Source organism: Callithrix jacchus, chromosome 4 (genome assembly GCF_049354715.1).
Source record: "Callithrix jacchus isolate 240 chromosome 4, calJac240_pri, whole genome shotgun sequence".
Classification (NCBI taxonomy): domain Eukaryota; kingdom Metazoa; phylum Chordata; class Mammalia; order Primates; family Cebidae; genus Callithrix; species Callithrix jacchus.
The window spans coordinates 12,154,614-12,177,201 of record NC_133505.1 but is presented as its reverse complement, the minus strand read 5'-3'; the positions used below and the strand labels follow the sequence as shown (position 1 = coordinate 12,177,201).

The window sequence follows — 22,588 nt, the reverse complement described above, 5'->3', positions numbered from 1 at the left end:
GTTCAAATATTCAAAACTTCTCATCAAAACTCAAAAAGGCTGAGAATTGATGAACTCTTCTTCGTTCATCTTTGTCTCCTCAGTGCCTAAAAGGGGGTCTTGTTGATATTTATTGATCTGACTAAATGAAACATGTTCAATTTTCATTTTTCTTGTTATGATATTGGTTTGGTTATATATGGTGCCAAGATTTTAGCTCTAATCAATTACAGCTTCTGCTCATTTATTCAAGATCTCTAAGGAAAATCCAAATTCTTAGGTTGTGCTATTAATTCATAATGAGTGTTGTCTGAAGTAAGGGTGCCTTTGATTAGGTTAGGCTGGAATATTTTCTTTTGTAATCCAAGAAGATATTCATTAAATGATTGTTTCAGTGTGATATGGTGTGTGTTACTGCTATGATACTTGGGTTGAATGTGGCTTGGCTCACAAGACCACAAATGTTTTCTTTTATAAAATGATTTGCTTATTTTTCTTTGAATTTCTGTATCTCTTGAGCAGTTTCAGGTTTAGTAAGAAATTGTGCAGGAAGTATAGAGTGTTTCCATAAATCCCCTCTGCTTCCACCCTCTAGTTTCTAGTATTATTAACATTTTGCATTCTTGTGGTATTTTTGTTATAATTGATGAACCAATATTGAAACATTAATATTAACAAAGTATACAGTTTACATTAGGGTTCACTCATAGTATTGTACATAATTCAGGTTTGGACAATGCATAATGTCAGGTGTCTACCATTACAGTATAATACAGAACAGTTTTGTTGCCCTAAAATTATTCTGCATTCTACCTATTCATTCCCTAAGCCCCTGGCAACTACTGACCTTTTTACTGTCTCCATAATTTATATTTTTCCAGAATGTCTCATAATTCAAATCATACCAGTTTGTAGCCTTTCAGACTGGCTTATTTCACTTAGCAGTATGCACTTAAGGTTCCTCCCCATCTTTCCATGTCTTGATAGCTCATTTCCTTTAAGGCTGAAAAATACACAGCTGTATTCTGTGGGGTCATACAAGGAATTAAAAAGGAACATCTGAAAGGGGTGACAAAAGCAAATAGGACGTCACCATTGTAGTCTCAAGATTGAACACACACCAATGTGAAGATGGACAGAGACACAGAATTCGCAGAACCAAAGGAGGAGAGTGAAATCGATGAGCAGACTTAGAAAGTACAGAGCAAAACAAAACAGTGCAGACTGAAAAATAGAGAAGCTGTCAATAAGTCAGAGGCTGAGAGATGCTGAGATGGAGAAATTCTGCTCACTGACTGCATGAATCAATAGGAGAGACACTGCTAAAACACCGCCTCCATGTCGTGTTATCATAAATCTGTCCAGAAAGAGGCTCCCTCCAGTCCCCAAACTGTTCATCTCCATCTTTCAGATAGCAGTTTTACTCTCAGCCTTAGCTTCTGTCATATTTCCAGTGTGGAGGCTTTTAGTCTTGGGTATGCATTAAGTATTTCTGAAATGTTGAGATTAATTGAATTCTCTAATTATTCATATTTAGGGCAACTGAATACATTATACCACTTTCTGGAGGTCCCTTTGTTCAGTGGTCCCCAATGCTGGTTCAGAGATTAGCCGTGTCAGAATCCTCTTGAAGACATATATAAATGACAGCTTTGTAACTCTTGCCCCTGGAGAGTTTCATTCACTGTGTCTGATGGTGCCCAAGTATCTGTATTTTTATAAAGTGCCTCAGAGGATTCTAATGCAGGGATTTGTGAGCTGAGCCTTTTCTGTAGAGGACAAGAAACTGAGTAGCTAAGACACTGGGGCTATATGATCTCTGTTACTACCACCAAACTCTACCATGTTAGCATGAAAGCAACCACAGACAACATAAAAAGAAATGAGCATAGCTGTGTGCAACAAAACTTTATAAAAGCAGGCAGCTGATTCCTCAAAAAGTTCAATAGACCAGGCTTGGTCGCTTACGACTGTAATCCCAGTACTTTGGGAGGCTGAGGTCGCAGGAGCACTTTAGTTCAGGAGTTTGAGACCATCCTGGGCAACATAGTGGGTCCCTGTCTCTACAAAAAATTAGCCAGGCTTGGTGGCATGTGTGTGTGTTCCCAGCTAATTGGGAGGCTGAGGTGGGAGTATCACTTGAAACCAGGAATTTGAGACTGTAGCGAGCCATGTTTGTGCTACTGCAATCCAGCCTGGGTGACAGTGTGAGATATTTTTTTTTTTTTTAAAAGAAAAAAATGTTAAACATAGAAATACCATATGGTCTAGAAATTCCGCTACTAGATATATACCTCTCAATGATTGAAAGCAGGAACTTCAACATATATCTGTACCCCTATGTTCATAGCCAAAAGGTGCAAGCAACACGTGTTCAACAGATAAATGGATAAAAAAAAGTGGTATACACATACAGTGGAATATTACTCAACCTTAAAAAGGAAGCAAATTCTGATGCATACCACAGCATGAATGAACCTTGAGGATAATTGTGAAGTGACATAAGCAAGACACAGAAGGACAAATATTGTATGATTCCACTTATATTAGGTACCTTTTACAGTCAAATTCTTAGCAAGAGAAGGTATAATGATAGTTTCTAGCAGGTGGAGGGAGTGGAGAAGGGGCAGTTGCTTCATGGGTGCACTTTCAGCTTGTGAGGATGACAGAGTTCTAGCGAGGTATGGCGGTGACGGCTGCACAACTGTGTGAACGTGCTTCATGCCACTGAATTGTACACTTGAGGGAGGTTAGATAGTGAATTTCTTTTGTTGTGTATATTTTACCACAATAAAAAATAAACTAAAAAACATGATTAAGAAGGAGAAAACATAAACAAAAAAACAGACGGAAGGAGGCATGAATTTGGCCTGGAGACGTGGTTTAGTAACCTCTGGCCTAATGAGCAGCCAGGATGTGGAATCACCAGCAAGAGTTCATTTCCTCTGGGAGTTAAATGGCAGCCAAATCCACGTTTATTTTTCTCTGGGAATAATTTCCAGAGATGGAAATCCCTGGTGTTTAACAGCATGCAATCTTTGCCAACTTCCATGGAAAACAAGGGACTCTCAGTGACATTCCATATGATTATGATCTACTTCAGTCCTCCAAAATCTACCTGCCATCAAATACCAGACAGGGTTCCAAGTGCATTATTTGCCTTCAGAAGTGTTTTATTCCCTCTTACTTCCCTCTTTGTCTCTGTGATTCTTGTGTTAGTTAAATTGCTTCCTTTCCACACAGAAAAGCAAGTGAGGACAGAGAGACCCAAAGGGTTTCTCTAAAATGACTCTCTGTTGGCAGTGGAAGAGAGTCTTCTCTCAGTTGTGGAGACATGAAGAATTTGGCGATGGCCATTCCCCCTCCAAGTGCTATTAATTTACTTATCTTTTCCCAGTGATGGTTTAACGAACAAATTTTAGCAAAGTGCCTACTCAATTACAAATTTGGAATTAGTGAATTAGTACAAATTAATGAGGCTTTATCATTTATAAAGGGATGACATTACTTTTATGTATAAAACCAGAATGATATTTAAAATGAGGCGATCATAGGCACTTTATCTATAGAAGTTTCTTTAATTCAGCAAAATTTTGTACTTTCAAGTGAACTAAAACTGGTTCCCTTATTTAGAACAGTGTCCTTTGTCCCCACAAATATTCTGATGAGACATCTCAGAGAAGTCATAAAATGGCATGTCCAATCATCTTGGTGAAATAATGCACTTATTAGCTAGGGCATAGATTAATACTTCAAGAAGTATGCTTTTTAGGTTCATAGCAAAACCTCATTCTAAAACCAAAACCTGCTCTAAAAATGAAGTCTATTGAGAAAAAGGAGAAACTATATCAGCTCCAATGTTAAGCTTTTATCTCATTGCTCTGTTAGCATATATTAGTTTTTTTTTCTATTTTTGTCACTGATGTTTATACAACTCACATTTCCTTAAAAAACTGTAAAAGAATAATTAATGTTGGGAGTAATGAATTAATGGAAGAAGGTATTTGCGTGTGTGTGTGTGTGTTTGTATGTGTGTGTGTATGTGTGTGTATGTGTGTTTGTATGTGTGTATGCGTGTGTATATGTGTGTGTATGTGTGTGTGTGTTTGTATGTGTGTGTGTCTATGTATGTGTGTGTGTATATGTGTGTGTATGTGTGTGTATGTGTGTGTATGTGTGTGTATGTATGTGTGTGTATGTGTGTCTGTATGTGTGTGTGTGTATATGTGTGTGTGTGTGTGTGCTGAACATGCAGTTGAGGTAAAGCAGCTTAGTCTAAGAGTGGTTGAAGTGTACGTATCTTTCCATGTATTATATGAAGTAAGTTTCTGTACTGCTGTGGTCTGAATGTTTGTTTTCACAAAATTCCTATGTTGAAACCTAATAAAAAATGTGATGGTATTAGGAGGTGGGACTTGTGGGAGATGGTTATAGATCATGGAGGTACAGCCCACATGGATGGGATTAGTGCCCTTATAAGTGGCTAGAGAGGCCAGAGGTCTTCCCTTTCACCATGTGAGGACATAGCAAGAAGATGCCATCAGACCTGAAAGTGGGACCTCATCAGACACCAAATCTGCTTAGTCTTAAAATTCTCAGCCTCCAGAGCAGTGAGATATAAATATTTGGTGTTTATAAGCCATCTAGTTTACAGTGTTTTGATAGCATTTTGTTATAGCATCCTGAATAGACAAGACATCTATCTACCTGGCCTAATCGTGTTCCTATGTCTTATTTCAGTCTCTCTGAGGCATTCTGAAATGGCATATTATTTTACAACTCTCAGGTAGTTTTCCTAGGGTTGGCTGTTGTTTCAAACTCCTTTTCCTGAGGGAAATATTTATGGTGGTAGTCAGGCCATCTGTGCAAACTGTGGTCTACACAAATTTACATGCTTAAGCACAGGTACTGATGTGCTTCATTCATTCACATGTTTATGCAACAGCAAGCACTTCCTTTGTCCGAGTAAGCAATGTGCTATAGCTGCCAGGGATGGGGACACAGAGAAGGCATCATGGCAGGAGTAAGGGCCCTGACCTGCATCGGAGGTGGGGGAAATAAAAAACAGCAATGGAAATAAGGATTAGAAACACAGCAGTGACCTCACAGATAAGGAGCTCATCCTATAGGCCAATCCCACGCAGACTGCTTAGCAGACTCACATGCTTTTAGTTCTTAACACCATGCAGGTCCTATCCTGCCCATTTTACAGGGAGCATGAATAACCATCATTACTAGTAGAACTGGAATTCAAACCCAGTGTTTAATTCCAGACTGTAAGCTCTTAATCTTTTGCTCTTTTGCAAAATGCTGGCATTGTCTTTATATGCTTAGAATGGGCAGAAAAATGCCACTACTGGTGGTGCAGGAGCTAATGCCTTAAAAAAGTGATGGAAAATGACAGCAGAAGGGTATCAAGCATAGCAGTAGGGTGTAGACTGCTTCTGTGTCCTAAATCGAGGAAGCTTGTGCTGACGTCCAGGTCCATGGGAATATTGTGTAACCCCTCATGTTTCCCATTGCTTAACCTCATGCCCCTTAAGTGTGATCCAATGTCAATTATGTAGTTTATAGGATTATCATAAGAATTAAATGAGATAATGCATGAATAGGGCCTTGCTTAGTACTTGGCAGAAAGAATAGGAGCTCAGTAGAAACTGCTCTGTTTTGATGATGATTAAGATGAAGTGTGCCTGGCTAACTCCATATTCCAGAGTCCCTCTGCCACTGATTCTATACGAGTAAATGATTGGTAATCATCAGAAAAAAATCACCATTTTTTCTGTGGGATACTTATTTGTTTTAAATAAGGGCCGAGGAATCTGCAAATTGAAATCAAAACCGATACACTTAAAATGAAAGAAAATCAAACAAATATCGATTCAGTAATCTCACCCATCACTGGTTTTTGTTTGGTAGCAGTGATAGGACATAAAGAGCGTCCTTGAGTTGCTTTTCAAGTCATGGCAGTAATTCACGATGTTTTAGAGAGCAGATCTCCTCCCCGAAGACTTCTGAGCACGTTGCAGAAATATCTTCACCATTCCTCAAGTGAGGTTTAAATTATGGCCATCCTGTTGTCCATCTATTGACCGTGTTGTCCTGGCAAGTCATTAGTCAACATTTGCTATTTCGCTTCATCAAACAAAATAAGTAATATCGTTAGACTCAAATGAACAAAAAATCTACAATGTGGCAGCATAGTGCCAGGCATTTAGTGCACATTCAGTAACAGTAAACTTCCCCTTTCCTGTCACCTCAAAATAATATAAAATCCAGTAACAAAAACATTTTCTTGGGTGGGGCCAAAATGGCCAACTACAAACAATGGTGATCAGAGGATCTCACTGAAAAGAACTGTAATTAGCACATGACTCCTTCCCCAGCACCCAGGGTATCCAGGTTCTCTCATCAGAACTGAGTAGGCAGCTGTTGTGGTCTAAGGGGAGGAAGGAAGAGCAGTGTGGTGTGGGGGCCCACCTGAGAGCCACATGGGGCAGGGAACGCCCTCCCCAAGCCAAGGGAGGTGGTGAGTGAGTGTGCTACCCAGCCAGGGAAACCATGCTTTTCCCACAGAGCTGTGTAACCCATGGATTGGAAGATTCCACTCAGAACCCCACACCACTGGGCCTAGGATCCTGTGCAGATTCTTAACAACCTCTCAGCTTCAGCGGGAATCTGCCTAAGACCACCAAGCTGATGGCAGGGGGAGGGCAGGAGGAGCAACCAGCACCACAGCTGTGGCTGCCTGCTTCCCAAGCCATTTGAGCTCCTTGTGGGGAGGGGCAGCAGCCAGCACTGGGACTCATAATTGCCTGACATACTAAGCTCCCTGGGCAGGATAAGGGTGGCATCCATTGACCAGGCTGTGATTTTCCCTTACCGGAGCCAGGGAGGCTGGATGGCTTGGTCGCCAAGAGGTGTCCCCCACAGCCCAACACACCAGCTGCGGCAGATTATGGCCAGAGCACCTCTTCAAGTCTGGCCCTGACACATCCTTCCTCACTGGGTGGGGCTTCCCTGCAGGAACTCCAGCAACTCTAGCGGGAGGTTCAGGGACAGAGTCTAGATCTTCCTGGACCTGAGCTCCTAGGGGTAGGGGTGGCTGCAGTCTTTGTGGACTTAGCCTTTCCTCCTGGTAGTTCTGAGGAATCTGGACAGTCTAGAAGAGTGGGTTTTCCCCCAGGGAAGCACACTCACTCCACCAAGGGACAGACAAAGTGCTTCATTAAACAGGTCCTGTTTCCTGTGTCATCCAACTGGGTGAGACCCTTCAATAGGGTTTGTCAGACACCCTATATAGGACTCATCCTGCTGGCATCAGGTTGGTGCCCTCAAGGTCAGAGATTTCAAAGAAGGAGCAGGATGTTTTGTTCCGTTGAATACCACACATCTACAACCATCTGATTTTCAATAAACCTACAAAAACAAGCAATTGGGAAAGGATCTTCTATTCAGTAAATGGTTCTGGGAAAACTGGCTAGCCATATGCAGAGAACTGAAACTGGACTCTTTCCTTACACTTTATATAAAAGTTAAGATGAATTAAAGACTTAAATACAAAACTCCAAACCATAAACATCCTAGAAGAAAACCTAGGCAATACCATTCAGGACATAGGGATGGGCAAAGACTTCACAACAAAAATGCCAAAAGCAATTGCAACAAAAGCCCTAATTGACAAACTGGATCTAATTACACTAAAGAGCTTCTGCACAGCAAAAGAAACTATCATCCTAGTGAACAGGCAACCTACAGAATGGCAGAAAGTTTTTTCAATCTACCCGTCTGACAAAGGTCTAATATCCAAAATTTTCAGGGACCTTACATTGACAAGACAAAACTAATGTCATCAAAAAGTGGGCAAAGGTTATGATCAGACACTTCTCAAAAGAAGACATTTATGCAGCCAACAAACATATGAAAAAAGCCCAACATCACTGATCATTAGAGAAATGCAAATCAAAACCACAATGACATGCCATCTCACGCCAGTCAGAATGGTGATTTTTAAGAAGTCAAGAAACAATAGATGCTGGCGAGGCTGGAGAAATAGGAATGATCTAACTGTTGATGGAGACGTAAATTACTTCAACCATTGTGGAAAACAGTATGGTGATTCCTCAAGGATCTAGAACCAGAAATACCATTTGACCCAGCAGTTCCATTACTGGGCATATACCTAGAGGAATAAAAATCATTCTGCTATAAAGACACATGCACACATATGTTTATTGCAGCACCATTTACAATAGCAAAATTGTGGACCATCCCAATTTTGGGATGACCATCAGTGATAGACTGGATAAAGAAAATGTGGTACATATTCACTGTGGAATACTACACAGCCATAAAAATGAATGTCCTTTGCGGGGACATGGGAGAAGCTGGAAATCTTCATCCTCAGCAAACTAACAGAGGAATAGAAAACCAAATACTGTGTGTTCTCACTTGTAAGTGGGAGTTGAATAATGAGAACATAAGGACACAGGGAGGGAAACAACACACCCCAGGGCCTGGGGGTGTTGGAGGTGGGGGAAGTGGGGAGGGGACTTAGATAGGTCAATAGGTGCAGCAAACCACCATGGCACATGTATACCCGTGGAACAAACCTGAACGTTCTTCACATGTATCCTGGAACTTAAAGTAAAAATAAAAAATAAATAAATGCAATTAAAAAGTTTTCTTTATTCTTCCCGTAAAGCAAGAAATGTTACAGAAGCCCCAAAGTCCGGGTCTCTTGCTTGTCGTATTGGTCTTGAAGAGACTCTCAAGATACTGCCCAACTGCTTTTTCAAGTTTGGTGGTTCCAGCACCTTAATTAGGAATTTTGCCTATAGACTTCATGATTCTTAAAAAAGGAACATATTTCCCAGTTGAGGGGAAATGAATCTTGTAGCTGATAGCTCAGCGGCACCAGGGAAGGTATTGCTGTCTTGCCCAAAGCGAACTTCTAGGGCCATCTTTGTGCCTTGGGGATGGGGTAGCCAATGACTGGAAGCCAAGAAGGCTGAGGCGAGATGACTTAGATTCAGCTTTTTCCAGCCCTGGAAATTGGTCGACCCAGCCCAAGCATATTGTTGGTGTTCTATTAAAAGGGTTGATTTGGGGAATGTTGTGTTTGCCATGCAATGTCATGCCTCGAAGCCTTGGTTTCCAGCCTTTATTTATATGCTTAATTGTTGCTATGGAAATTCAATATTTAAAGAGGTAATTATTGCTGATCTTGTTGCATGTGTCCATTTCTGATGTCCAGCTGTTAGCTCTTTAGCTCCAGTCTAGCAGATTAATTACTGCTATTGATTACTTTGAGCTTCTCTCTTCACACCTGCAGTCTGTGTAATTAGCTGGTGGCCTCCTCTGAAAATTAGGAGCAGTTTCATTCTGGCACATTGCCATTTCCCAGCCATGTGCACTGCACTGATGAACAAAAGCAAATCTATTTTAAATAGAGATATCTGGGTAATGAACTCTTTGTGTTTTTGAACTATCCGTGGATAATTCAAATTACCCTCTGTTAGCAAATATTGTACCTCGTTTGATGACTATCTGCAAAGAAAAGATTCCAAAACACTGGTTTTTATTCCCATTTCCACCTTGCAGAAATTTGCTCCTGTGTGTGGTTTTAAAAAAAAAAATCAAAACAACTTTCTAATTCTGCTGTTGAGGGTATTGGGGTACTGAAATAGGCTTCCTAATGGAGCCCAGTGGAAGCAGCTGAGTTTGCATTCTGAGGGTTGCAAACATCCAGGTATTAATGTGCATCCCTTCGTTAGAGTCACACTCCTAGTTTGAGAGACAAATCGGCCTTCTTGGGAGTCACTGATACGCATGGGGAATAAAAAGTTTCCTATTAAAAATAATTGAGCCAAAGATATGAGAGAGATATTTGAAGAGGCTTCAAATTTTTCTTCCCAACTTTTTTCCAGTTAGTAAGATTTTTATTTTTCCTCCCTGCTCATTGGAAATGGAATCTGGCAATCGCAAACATTCAAATCTAGAGTTCTGCGTCCGAGGTCCTGTTGTAATATTTTCTCATCTGTTGTGTGTTACTGCCTAAACACTCAGGAAATACAAGTTGGTAGTAGAATTGGGAGTGGACTTCCCAAGTAATGATATGCAATGATTACTAACATGGCCAGCTGTTCCTTTCCATGCCAACAGGGTCCCACTAATGTTCCCTTTAGCTATTTAGCTTGTGTTGAGTTATTATCCTAAGGGTTATTGCTTATTGTAGGAAAAAAATAAAGTGTTTTCCTCCTGCCCATGGCATGCATCTGCCAACTTTCATTTGAAGCTTTAAGTGGGTAAGTATGTCCCAAAGCCCACTCAGCACATGGAAGGAAAAAAGTTCAGAAAGTTACCACTTGTCAGAATGATAAAAGTATCATTCCACTACATCAAGCGCAAATGTGTTTGGTTGGATCACGGCAACGTGGGAATGTTCGATCAGCTCCAAGACAGCCTCCATGGCAGCAAAGAAGCACGACCTCTGGAGGTTCCAGGCAATCAGGTGGGAGATGGTAGGCAGCAGAAAAGAGTAGAACAAGAAGGGGCAGTCACTCATCAACTCAATGAAGCTTTGGGGCATCTAATGGGGAGGCTGAACACCGGCCCTTACACCAGAAGGTCCCCAGCTGGAATCTCATCATTTCCACTGCTTCCAGATTAAAATTTAAATTGTGTGCTGCCATTTGGAGGCCTTCTGGGCAGGGTCTCACAGAGTCACCAGTTATTAGGAATGCCTCCTATTATCACAACCCTAAAAGCTATTTGAACAGCAGCCTAATGTGATTGTGATTTCCAAGGACCATTTGCTGTTATTGCAGCTCTGCTCGGATGTGAGTGGGAGCCACTAACCAAAGTTGCCTTCTCATAGTACCAGAGAGGAGGACCAGAGGCACCACAGGAAGATTTAACTGGCCATAAATGTAAATTCATCCCAAATAAACAATCTTTTGTGCCCTCCATTTGGGCAAGGTCATCTCTAATTCTGGCAAATAGCATTACGCTTTCCCATGCAAGAGTGTAAACTTCAGAAATTCATACTAATTATAATTTCAACTCCACTGGAAATATGAAAATTATGAAAACATAGTTTTAAAGAGGTACTGCCATAAAATACAAAGGGATAGATTTACATAATATTCCATACTTATGGGTGATAGATAAGGATTTATACATGTGTATAGTTTCTCTTCGAATGCCACTGCAAAAAATCAAACACACTAACCTTATAAATATCTGCTGTTGTGCATAGTACATGTAGTATATGTCAGATGTGTCACAGGTCTCTGCTGTATGGAGTTGCTTCAGTCATTGGTTTTTCAGCGCCAGCAGAAGAGAAATGCAAAGTATCTAGTTTAGCTTTTTAAACCTGATTTTTAAAACCAGCTAAGGTTTTAAAAACATGAAGAATACACCTAGTTTGTGTGTGTGTGTGTGTGTGTGTGTGTGTTCAAAGCTACTGGGAGTATATAACCTATAATCCATTATACCACCATAGGCTATAATAAAAAAATTACCTGAAATTAGAATTGAGAAACTATTTGGTGAATAATAAAAATAGTGCAGCAGATAGGTATGAAGTGCATGTTACATGCCAGGCATTGTGCTAAGCACTTTGAGTACATCACCTATTATTTTTATTTTTATTTGTTTTATTTTATGTTTTATTCTACTTGAAGTTCTGGGGTATGTGTGCAGAACATGCAGGCTTGTTTCATAGGTATACTTGTGCGATAGTGGATTGCCGCATCCATTGCCCCGTCATCTACGTTAGGTATTTCCACCACTGCTATCCCACTCCTAGCCCCCAAAACCTCCCAACAGGCCCCGGTGTGTACATCACCTATTTTAATCCTCATGACAAATTATCTGGATTTTACAGAGGAGGGAGGACGTTGAAGATTAGATGTTGCATAACCTGACCATGGTTACATCTAGGAAGCGACTTCATTTTTCTTCTAAGCCAGACTTTTATCTACTTCCGGTCATTTCATTCCAACTTTGAAGCCTTGATGATGTTTTGTACAGCCTTGATTCATTTATGTGAATTCTTTAATATTTTAATTACCAAAATGAAATACGCATTCATGTCTTTAGGCCTAGGTCATATTATATAAGCCTTAGTCTAAAACTTGGTTTTTTCCTTAATTTGTTTTTGTTTATTGCAAGCAGTTGCATAAGGAGTTCCAAGATCCTGTTATCGTGTATATGAGGAAAGAGCCCATTTGGGGAGAGAGCAGAACTGGGCACCTGTGCCACTGTTGCTGACCAGGGTCGGGAAGAACACTCAGTGACTGTTATCAGTTCTCCTACGGGGAAGCCTTTTGGTAGAAGAATATGGATTATTATTGATTCTGTTACTGGAAATGCAGGAAAATCTTCTTCCCCCACAACATTTGCTGCTGTTTCTTTCTTGCTGCATAAAATTATTTTTGTTTCACTTGGATGCTTGAAAAATTCATTCCAAGAAAACAACTAAATAATGTCTCTCTATATTTATGTATAACACATATATGGACAATATGTTTTGCTTTTTCACATATGCATCAAAAAGCAAAAATAGATAACATTGTATATCTAAGTGTATATATAAATACATTTACATATATCTGTGTGCCTCGTTCCATACATCATGAAACGTGTGTGCTCAACACACTCACACACAATTACAGTTCTGTGCAGTGTTTCTAAGATGTTTTATGGCAAGGGCCTTGGAAAGAATAAAGGGCAGAGGCTTCTCAGTGTCAGTAGGTGTGTAAATATCTTCAGATTCTATGAAACATCATTTTTTCAATCATAGATTACTGTTTGGAGGGCAGTTTTATGATCTATAGTACACATTAGATAGCCTTCAAGGAATTCTCCTGCACAAACAGAAGTCAGAGTTTTTTTATCTTATTTTTCCCCTTTCTATGTCTAAACATGTCCCATCTCCAGCATCAACTCTCGTCTTAATGAGCTGAAACTACATTAGTGAAATCTTAGGCAGATAAATTGACTCAAACCTTGGTTTGATGATCCTACTTAAGACATTCAATTAATTCTGTTTTACTACAAGCTAATTTATGACTTTGTATTTATTCAAAAAATGTTGAACATACAAAGCAGTGGGAGACAAAGTAATGAATTATTCTCCCTTCCTTCATGTGTTCTCATGTGTTCACTGCAGTAAGGGAGGAAGAGAAACAGAAATGAAATGCCTTTGATGTAAGATATGTGGGTATTTTCTTGTCATACAAGGCAGACTCTCACTGATATAAAGGGATACACAAAACACAGGCCCTCTAGGAGATGCTAATGAATACAGTAAATGTTATTAATTACTGCTATAATTTTCTTTACCCTATATTTTTCTCCTTCCTTTCTTATTTCCTTCCTTCCTTCCCTCCTTCTTTCCCTCCCTCCCTTCCTCCCTCCCTTCCTCCCTCCCTCCCTCCCTTCCTCCCTCCCTCCCTCCTTCCCTCTCTCCCTTTCTTCCTCCCTCCCTCCCTCCCTCCCTTCTTCTCTCTGTCTCTCCCTGTTTTCTTCTTCCCTCCCTCCCTCCCTCCCTCCCTCCCTCCCTCCCTCCCTCCCTCCCTCCCTCCCTTCCTTCTTCTCTCTGTCTGTCTCTCCCTGTTTTCTTCTTCCCACCCTCCCTTCCTCCATCTCTGTCTTTGTTCCATTTTTTGGTGTGTGTGTGTGTGATAAAACTTGGTTTAACATGATCATAAACCTTGTTTGCTTTGTGGTGGATCATGAATGGCAGCTTGATAAAACTGTGATATATTAACAGATATTATGATCCACTTTTCTGTGGCAAAGCTTAATAATTGATCTGTATAATTTGAGACAGAGGAAAAATCTGAGAGTTTTAAAGTAATTTACAGCCCCATGCCACACGTGGTATGTTTTTAATGAGCTTCTCTAGAGCTACAGATAGTGAAAGTTTCATCTGCTGATGTGCAGGGCGACTTGTCAAGACAACCTGCGGGGAAGTGTGTTCAAAGAAGGTCAGCCAGGGAATTGAACTGCATGAGGTGATGCTGTGGTACATAATTGACTTCCTCTTTCTCTGGAAAGTGATAAAAGGTGAGGTTGACAGGAAGCTGCCCCTTCTCAATTCCCTCTTCCTCTTTCTCAGTTTATTAAACCTGCTTTTCTTGTCTCTCCTTCTACCATTCATCTTTCCTCTTTGCATTCTGCAGCCCAAAACTCTGCAACCCACATTGCTTTTGTTGTTGAATTAAGAATATGAACTATTTCTTATAAATGATCCTGTATTTCCAGACTGCTTTGTTTTAGAAGGCTTATATTTTTCATCTATTTTTCTGAGGGCAAGCAAAAATCATTTTCCTCTCTCCAGCATGACAGGCAGTGTTATTGTGTGAGATAATCTTGCTATGCTGCAAAAGAGTCATATTCTCTGGGACTCTTTGCTGTGATATTTTTTTGCTGTCTTCAGTCCTGTCCTCTGGAGGACTATCTCCACCTATCTTGACAGACTCCTCACCACTCAGTAATCAAAGACTGTGCACAAAATATACATTTGTCAAAGTCATTTGTCAAAGACTTTTCAATATTTCTGCTTATACCAGTTGGAAAAATAAGTCTTTAAAATGAGCATATTTCAGTCAGTTTACTTTGTCTTCATGGTATGGAGTAAAGTAATTGTACACAGAGTACATTTTTTTCTTTTTTGTGATATAGTTTGCTCTTGTCACTCAGACTCAAGTACAATGGCACGATCTAGGTTCACTGCAACCTCTGCCTCCTGGGTTCAAGCAATTTTCCTGCCTCAGCCTCACAGGTAGCTGGTATTACAGGTGTGAGGCATCATGCCCAGTTAATTTTTGTATTTTTAATAGAGTCAGAGTTTTACCATGTTGGCCAGGCTGGTCTCAAACTCCTGACCCCAGGTGATCTGCCCGCCTTGGCCTCCCACAGTACTGGGATTATTGAGGTATGAATCACTGTGCCTGGCCCAGAGTACATATCTTTCGTTGCATTTAAAAAATGTAGTTCTAAGTATCTACTATGTTAGACAGCATTCTGTGAAACACCTGCTTCACTCTCTCCAGAGGAGTTCAGAAAAGTGAACTTGGATAGAATCAGTCATAAAATCAATTACCAGCAAGGTGATATAGAACTAGGACAATGCTGGGAAAAAGTAGAGGCAAATGGCCGGGCACTGTGGCTCATGCCTGTAATCCCAGCACTTTAGGAGGCTGAGGCGGGTAGATCACAAGGTCAGGAGTTCAAGACCAGCCTGGCCAAGATAGTGAAACCCTGTCTCTCCTAAAAACACAAAAATTAGCTGTACATGGTGGTGCACAACGTAGTGCCAACTACTCAGGAGGCTAAGGCGACAGAATCCCTTGAACCCAGGAGCCAGAGGTTGCAGTGAGCAAAGATCATGCCACCGTAGCCTGGGAAACAGAGGAGGACTCTGCTTCAAAGACAACAACAACAATAAAACATAGAGGCAAGTGAAGATAGTACATACACAAGGACAGCCAAGGGACTGATTTTTCCTCCCTTCATTCTTTGGTGCAAGGATAAGGCTTCCAAAGTTCTCTTGCACGGCTGTGTTTATAGGGGGTTTGTGTGGAGTTCTTGCTGGTCTGGCTTTCTCTTGCGTTTTCTCATTAGGACTTCTGGAAAAGAGAGCTTTTCTTAGTTGTTCAGAGGAGAACAGAAACCAAATATTCTTTCAGAGCCATCCACAGAGAAAGGGATGTGGAAGAAGAGGAACCTCGGTTCCTCGGCTCCGCATGAATCTGCCCTGTGTCACATTGGAGCTCACCATGGGAACTGAGTCTCCGATCATATCCTTGTTTTCCAGTTGATGAAACGGGGTGAATGAGGGGGTGCATCTGATGAGGTCTTGGAAGTCATCAAGATATCAAAGAAGATCCTGATTATCTGGATGTTTAAAACGTTGGATGTTTGAAAGATTATTTTATAAAGAAAATGGTGACAAAGAAAAAGAAAACATTTCCCTGCCCCCTGCTCCCTGAAATTTGCTGGGGGGGTGTGCACGTGGCTTTGCTCCTCCAGGCTGGATTGCTCTCTGGTCAGTAGAGATAGCATGAGACGGACCTGCAGAAGCAGCATGTCCAGGTACTAGGAGGAGCTAGGATGCTGGCATCATTTATCTGTACAGCTCACTTCCTCATTTTACCCCGCCATAATCACATGGAACAACTAGGTGCTCACATTTAAGTGCTGTCTTAGGACTTGGCCAAAGTAAAAAAATAAGTCGGCCATCAAGGAACCAAGACATTAAATTGTCAATACCAGATGAGGCAAACTTTCATGGGCTGCTATAATGGATAAGTTTTTATGAATCTCTGAATGGCATTCTTTGGGACAGTTGCATTTCATGTGACTCAGGCTGGATGCCTGTGCTACTCTCCAAGGATATTCAAACTGCTGTCCCTTGTGTAGCTCTCTGAGGCCTCAGTTTTTGGACCCTCTACCTTGGAGACACTGTTTTGCCTATTGAGTTGAAGTATCAAGATGGACTTTTCTGACCTTCTAGATTCACATTATATGCTGTTTTATCTTCTTTATTACTTGCAATGTTATGCGATACTTTGTTTTGCTATTTAAAATGTAGCCATAGGGATAAATCATATTCAGGTCCTGATGTTAGTCTAGGCTTCTCCATAGAGGCAGTATTTTTTCTTCAAGGCAACTCATGCAAATTTTCATAGTTATATTTTTATGCATAATTTTAAAGTCCCAAACTTTAAGTTAATGGCTATCCCAGTTATTTCTGGTAATGAAGATAATGATTGTAGGTTTAAATTATAGTCTGAGAAAAAGTTCATTTTAGGGTAAAACCTTGAATATTACCTGAGTTCTAAAGTTACCTGTTTGAGATGTGGTCTTCAAACTGATGTGTCTAATTTGGTATGATAGTAAGCCAACTATTCTAAAACATGGCCGGGGAAGGGATATTTGAGTTAAACTAACTTGGCTCTGGAAAGGGCCATGTAGCGTAAATAGTATTTTGTGTAGAAGAAAATAATATATACTTCATTCTAAATCTATATCAAATATAATTTAAACCTTCTTTTATTTATAAAGATTTTGCAATGCTTAACAGTTATTAGGTGGCCGGGTGCAGTGGCTCATGCCTATAATCCCAGCACTTTGGGAGGCCGAGGCAGGTGGATCATGAGGTCAAGAGTTCGAGACCATCCTGGTCAACAAGGTGAAACCCAGTCTCTACTGAAAATACAAAAATTAGCTGGGCATGGTGGTGCGTGCCTGTAGTTCCAGCTACTTGGGAGGCTGAGGCAGGAGAATTGCTTGAACCCAGGAGGCAGAGATTGCGGTGAGCTGAGATCATGCCATTGCACTCCAGTCTGGGTAACAACAGCGAGACTCCATCTCAAAAAAACAAACAAACAGTTATTAAGCACAATAATTACTGTATTGAATTATAGGGAATGTATGTGGAATGTATATTGAAAGACTTGGGTATTGCTCTATTAAATAGTTTGGTATTTGCACGAGGCAGTGATGTATAGTGAGAGTCTGCCTGCCTCCCTCCCTCCCTCCTTTCCTCCTTCCCTCCTTCCCTCCTTCCCTCCTTCCTTCCTTCCCTCCTTCCCTCCTTCCTTCCTTCCTCCCTTCCTCCCTCCCTCCCTCCTTCCCTCCCTTTCTTCCTTCCTCCCTCCCTCCCTCTCTCCCTTTCTTCCTTCCTCCCTCCCTCCCTCTCTCCCTTCCTTCCTTCCTTTCCTCTTCTTTGCTTCTTCACTCTTCTTTCCTTCTTCACTCTCTTCCTCCTTCCCTTTCTTCCTTCCTCTATCCCTCTCCTCCCATACTCTATTTCACCTTTCTTTTCTTTTCTCCTCCCCCTCTTTCAGAAATATCAACTATAATCAACTATATGCCCTTTCTGAGCCAAGCATGATATTGTGGAGATATGCAAGTAAGACATGTAAGTTAATTACTATCTGCTTTGTCTCTTAAAGCCAGAACATTAAAAGTAATTACTGATTCCTTTTTTTAATCTCAGCTTATACAGCCATCAGAATGCTTGTTAACTCTACCTCTAAAATCTGTGACCTGGTTACACCGAGTCACCTGCCATACCTACCCACCTTAGGGCCATGCTATCATCACTTCCACCTCATCTGTTACAATTGTTACCCAGCTGGTCTCCAGCATTAACTCTTGCCTTCCTTATCATTTATTTTCTAGCAGCTAAGGTGATGTTTAAAAATATAAATTCTATCATGTCCTTCCCCCCTCCTCTTTTTTTTAAACCTTCTGGTAGCTTCCAATGCTTTGTATTTGATGATGAGTTTCCATGAGTTCCTTTGTCCTTAGGTGGCGTCACCCCTTCCCACCTCCCTGCTCCCTTGCTGGTAACCCCCTGTCTTGCACACTACTCTTCAGTGATACTACTGCACTCCTGGATCTTCAGAAAGCTTGTGCCTGCCTCAGAGTCATTGCTGTTGATTTTCCCTCTGCCCAGAGCGATCTTTTCCTCATTGCTACGGCAGGTTTCATTTTTTAATTCATGCCTTAGCTCAGATGCTAGCTTTCTAGAGAGACCTTCCGTCACCTGGCTCCACTCTTCGTCACTCTCTATCACATTGCTTTACTTTATTATTGTCACGACACTACTGCTAACCAAAATTACTTTATTAATTTATTTGTTTGCACAGTTATTATTTATGTCTCCCACCAGAATGCAGTCTCTGTGACAGCTGGTCATTCTGTTTTGTTCATGACTGTATCCCCAATGCTGAGACCAGAGTGTAGCATATTCAAAGCACTCAATTTTTTTTTTTTTTTGGGTATCAATATGGTCTGTGCCTGTGATGAAGTTTCTCATTTTTCTTTTATAAATCTGATGAAGACTGATGGCTTCTATTTAGGAAACTTATATTCGTCCTTTTACAAAATTAAACTCTAATGTAACAAGGGTGTATCAGTCTGCTTGGGCTGCTATAAAAAAATATCACAGACTAGGAGGCTAGAAGTTCAAGACCAAGGTGCCGTAAGGTTGGTTTCTCATGAGGTGTCTCTTTCTAGCTTGTAGAAAATTGTCTTCTCCCTTTGCCCTTGTGTGGCTTCTCTTCTCTGGGCACACTCAGGGGGACAGAGAGAGAGAGAAAGAGGGGTTGATCTAACTGACATCTCTTTCTCTTCTTACAAGGACACTAATCTTATTGGATTGGGCCCCCTTCCCTGTGACCTTATTTAACCTCAGTTACCCCCTAAAGGCCCTATCTCTAAACAAAATCACACTGGGTGTTAGGACTTCAAAATATAAATTGGGAGATTAGGACACAAGTCAGTGCATAAAAAGGGTGAGGAGAAAAATCTTTTTATTTTGGTTTTCTAAACTATAATAAATTTGTGCAATTCTACCCAGGAACAATCTGAATATTTGGCATATATATTTTGGTCAAGGTATTGCTTGACTTGTAGTTAGTATTTCTCAGTGCACGTTATGGTGCAAACTGCATATTTTAATGGGATATTTTAGTGATCTTCTCCTTGATATGCATAGTGGGGTATAAACATGCTGATAATTTACACTGTGATTTATTTTTTTATTTTTATTTTTTGCAGAAGGGTTTGGCTAGGTAGCATGCAGTGTTAATTATATGGAGCTCTTCTTCTCAGAAGTTTACCTTCCAATACTTGAAGCTTTGTGCTTTCAATGACCGTTAATATTATGATGTGCAAAATTTTACCATGGGCCAAGCTTAATTCCATAAAGGCCAGATGAAGTCTTCAAAAAAAGATTAAAAACAAGCTATAAAAAAAGCTCTTGGCCGGGTGCGGTGGCTCAAGCCTGTAATCCCAGCACTTTGGGAGGCCAAGGCGGGTGGATCACCAGGTCAAGAGACCGAGACCATCCCGGTCAACATGGTGAAACCCCGTCTCTACTAAAAATATAAAAAATTAGCTGGGCATGGTGGCGCGTGCCTGTAATCCCAGCTACTCAGGAGGCTGAGGCAGGAGAATTGCCTGAACCCAGGAGGCAGAGGTTGCCGTGAGCCAAGATCGCGCCATTGCGCTCCAGCCTGGGTAACAAAAGCGAAACTCCGTCTCAAAAAAAAAAAAAGCTCTTTTTCTTTTCTTCTCTCTTTCTTCTCACCATATTTTCTCTCTCTCTTCAGGTTTTCTTCTTTGAAAGGAAATCTTTGGTGAGAGATGATTTCCTTAATTTACCTTATTGCCTATTTCCCTAGGCATGAATGTTTAGGAGGTACCTAAGAATGGTTTCTAGGCAGTGAGAGAAATGGAAATTATTTACTCCAGGAACTCTGCATGTATTCTTGTTAACTCATTTGCATACTGTTAACTGAATAATATATTGGTGGGAAGAGAAGACTTGGAAGCCCTCCATCATCCACATTCCATGTGTATGGTCTGTTTTTAGGGTGAGGATCTTGTTTGTTTACCTAAGTCGCAAGACACCGCATAACTTATACAAATGGAGAAATTAATTGGCAGATTCATGCGTGAATTAAGTTGTCTTGTTTTGTATTCTTTCAGGAATCTCAGGTGAAATAAATGGGCCTGCATGGATAATGAGGAGTTTTCAGTGGCTGAAATTTAAATTTCTTATTGAGTGATTCAGTTTTCAGTGGCCATATCATTCAATAATAGATTTAAAACATTATATAAATACGGTCTGATGATTATGTGCACAGGATAAAACCCATTGCATTTTTAGAATAAGTCAAATTCAGATAAAATTGGAGGGGGATTGCTTAACCACTGAGGATCTGCCAGAGCATTTGGTTGTAGGTTGGAAATTTTGAAAACCTTCACATAGACCGTGATAAACCGGCTGCTCTACTGTAAATGATAATGCAGGACAAACGCCTGATGTTATTTTCAAATCTAACCTAAGAAGCTATACAAATATTGAGGTGTATAGGGAAATTATCATATGCATATTTGGAGGCAGATGCCTAAATTTGGTACTGAAAGAGATTGGGCTGGGATGTGGTGAAAATGTTTACAAGGTTTAAATCTTTTTAGGAATTTGAAGGAAGAGAAACTGCATATTTTCTGAGATCAAATCCATTTATTTGGGATCCATCTGAATGAGCATCTTATTTCACTGGGCAATCCTTGTATTCCAGCTGCAGATGAAGAGAATGCTTCGCTTCAAACCTCCTGACTGCCATGGAACCATCCGGCATGTGCACATGTGTGGGTAGGTGAGACTCCAGCTAACACTAAAGATTTCAGTTGGGATAAGTTGTTTTTTATTTACCACTTCATATCACATCTGGGTGCAGAGGCAGAGTTAAAACTTGTCTTGAGTCCCTTCCTCTAACCTTAAAACTCATTCTTTTCTACTTTTTAACTCACAGGAAGCTACCCATTCTTAGATAAAATAGTTGGAATAGAAAAAAAGAATAGCAATTGCAGTTGAGGAAATCTAAAGTGGGGAAGATTTTATTTCATTTCATTCACACTTAGAGGTTTATCCCCAATTGTTGCTTTTAATCAAGGGTAAAAAGGTTTGCATATGTTTTTCCCCTATGTGCTACTTTGAGCAATATTCATATGTTATGCGAAATGATTATGCTAAATATATGTGAGGACTTGAGTCTTGGTGTGGATGTATATGGAATCTATGAGACCCAAAAGAGAACAACAAGGAGGAAGGCAGGAAAGTCAAGGGACTGTGAAAAAATGAAGAACTAGTAAGCAATGGGCAAGTGGGGACTTGAATGAGAAATTGGGTGGTTTGAACAGATTGTGTATATCTTTTCCTCTCTGAGACCCCTAAGATCTATTATGTATTGCATAGGGAAAAATAATCTTTGCCTTCTTTCTAGCTTCTTAACTATGTACTTTCATCGTTGTTGTACATTCTTTTAAGCTTAGCTCAGAAAAGAAGTAGTAATATGATATAGGAGCTCAACTGAAAACTGGCTTTAGGGCTCTCCCTAGCCAGGTAAGACACAGAGGAGGTCATTAGTAACACATGTTTTCTTGTTAAGCTGGCTGTGTTACTCCAGTTGAAGAGAGTGGTATAATGTCTAGCACATCATTTTTCTCCTTTTCTATAATTGATTCCACAAAGAGAAACAGCATCTTTAAGAACTGAAGACTGTCTGGACATGTGTCTTATGGTATAAAATACAGACAAGCATGGCCCAGGGGCTTCCTCTGTCTGGTTGCTCTTCACTGGAGTGCTGGTAGTGCCTGATTCAATTAGTAATCAGACATGTAGTCATTGCTATTTTGTGACTTTAAGAGCCTTGATTGTGAATTATAGTCACAGATTGCAATTTATTTCTGAATACGGCCCTTTGTCTTCACGGACCTCTAGAGGTTACAGTCTGTCCTAAAATCAAGTTTCCTCTGATAATACATCAGACATCATTGTATTCATCAAGCTTTTGGTCAATCACTCCAACAAAATCCATGTGTGTGAGTAATGAATTTGTCAAGATTTTGCTTGTGAGAATAATTTTGTTAGCTGCCCTCCTCCTGCCCTACCCCAGCTGAGATATCTAATAACTAACACATATAAATCCAAAATGGGAGCATCTCAGGTTTTAATGTCTGAAGCTAATTAGTTCACAAAAGTTGAGCCTGCCTTACTGATGAAACTGTGTTGTAT

The 22,588-nt window shown here is 40.5% G+C and overlaps 1 protein-coding gene across 14 annotated transcripts in view; it reads left to right on the top strand.

The window, feature by feature from the left end:
* Window positions 1-22,588, top strand: part of LOC144582018 (uncharacterized) — an 821,808-nt gene that overhangs the window by 196,585 nt on the left and 602,635 nt on the right. For 4 of the 14 annotated variants that reach the window (XM_078368275.1, XM_078368271.1, XM_078368269.1 and 1 more), the window contains one exon: window positions 21,093-21,166. The exons of 4 other annotated variants lie outside the window; for them this stretch is intronic. The gene's annotated coding sequence lies outside the window, so the exon portion shown is untranslated. Of the gene's footprint in view, window positions 1-17,843; window positions 17,918-20,988; window positions 21,167-22,588 lie in introns of all 14 variants that reach the window. 6 more of the 14 variants (XR_013533676.1, XM_078368274.1, XM_078368264.1 and 3 more) reach the window with 3 other exon arrangements.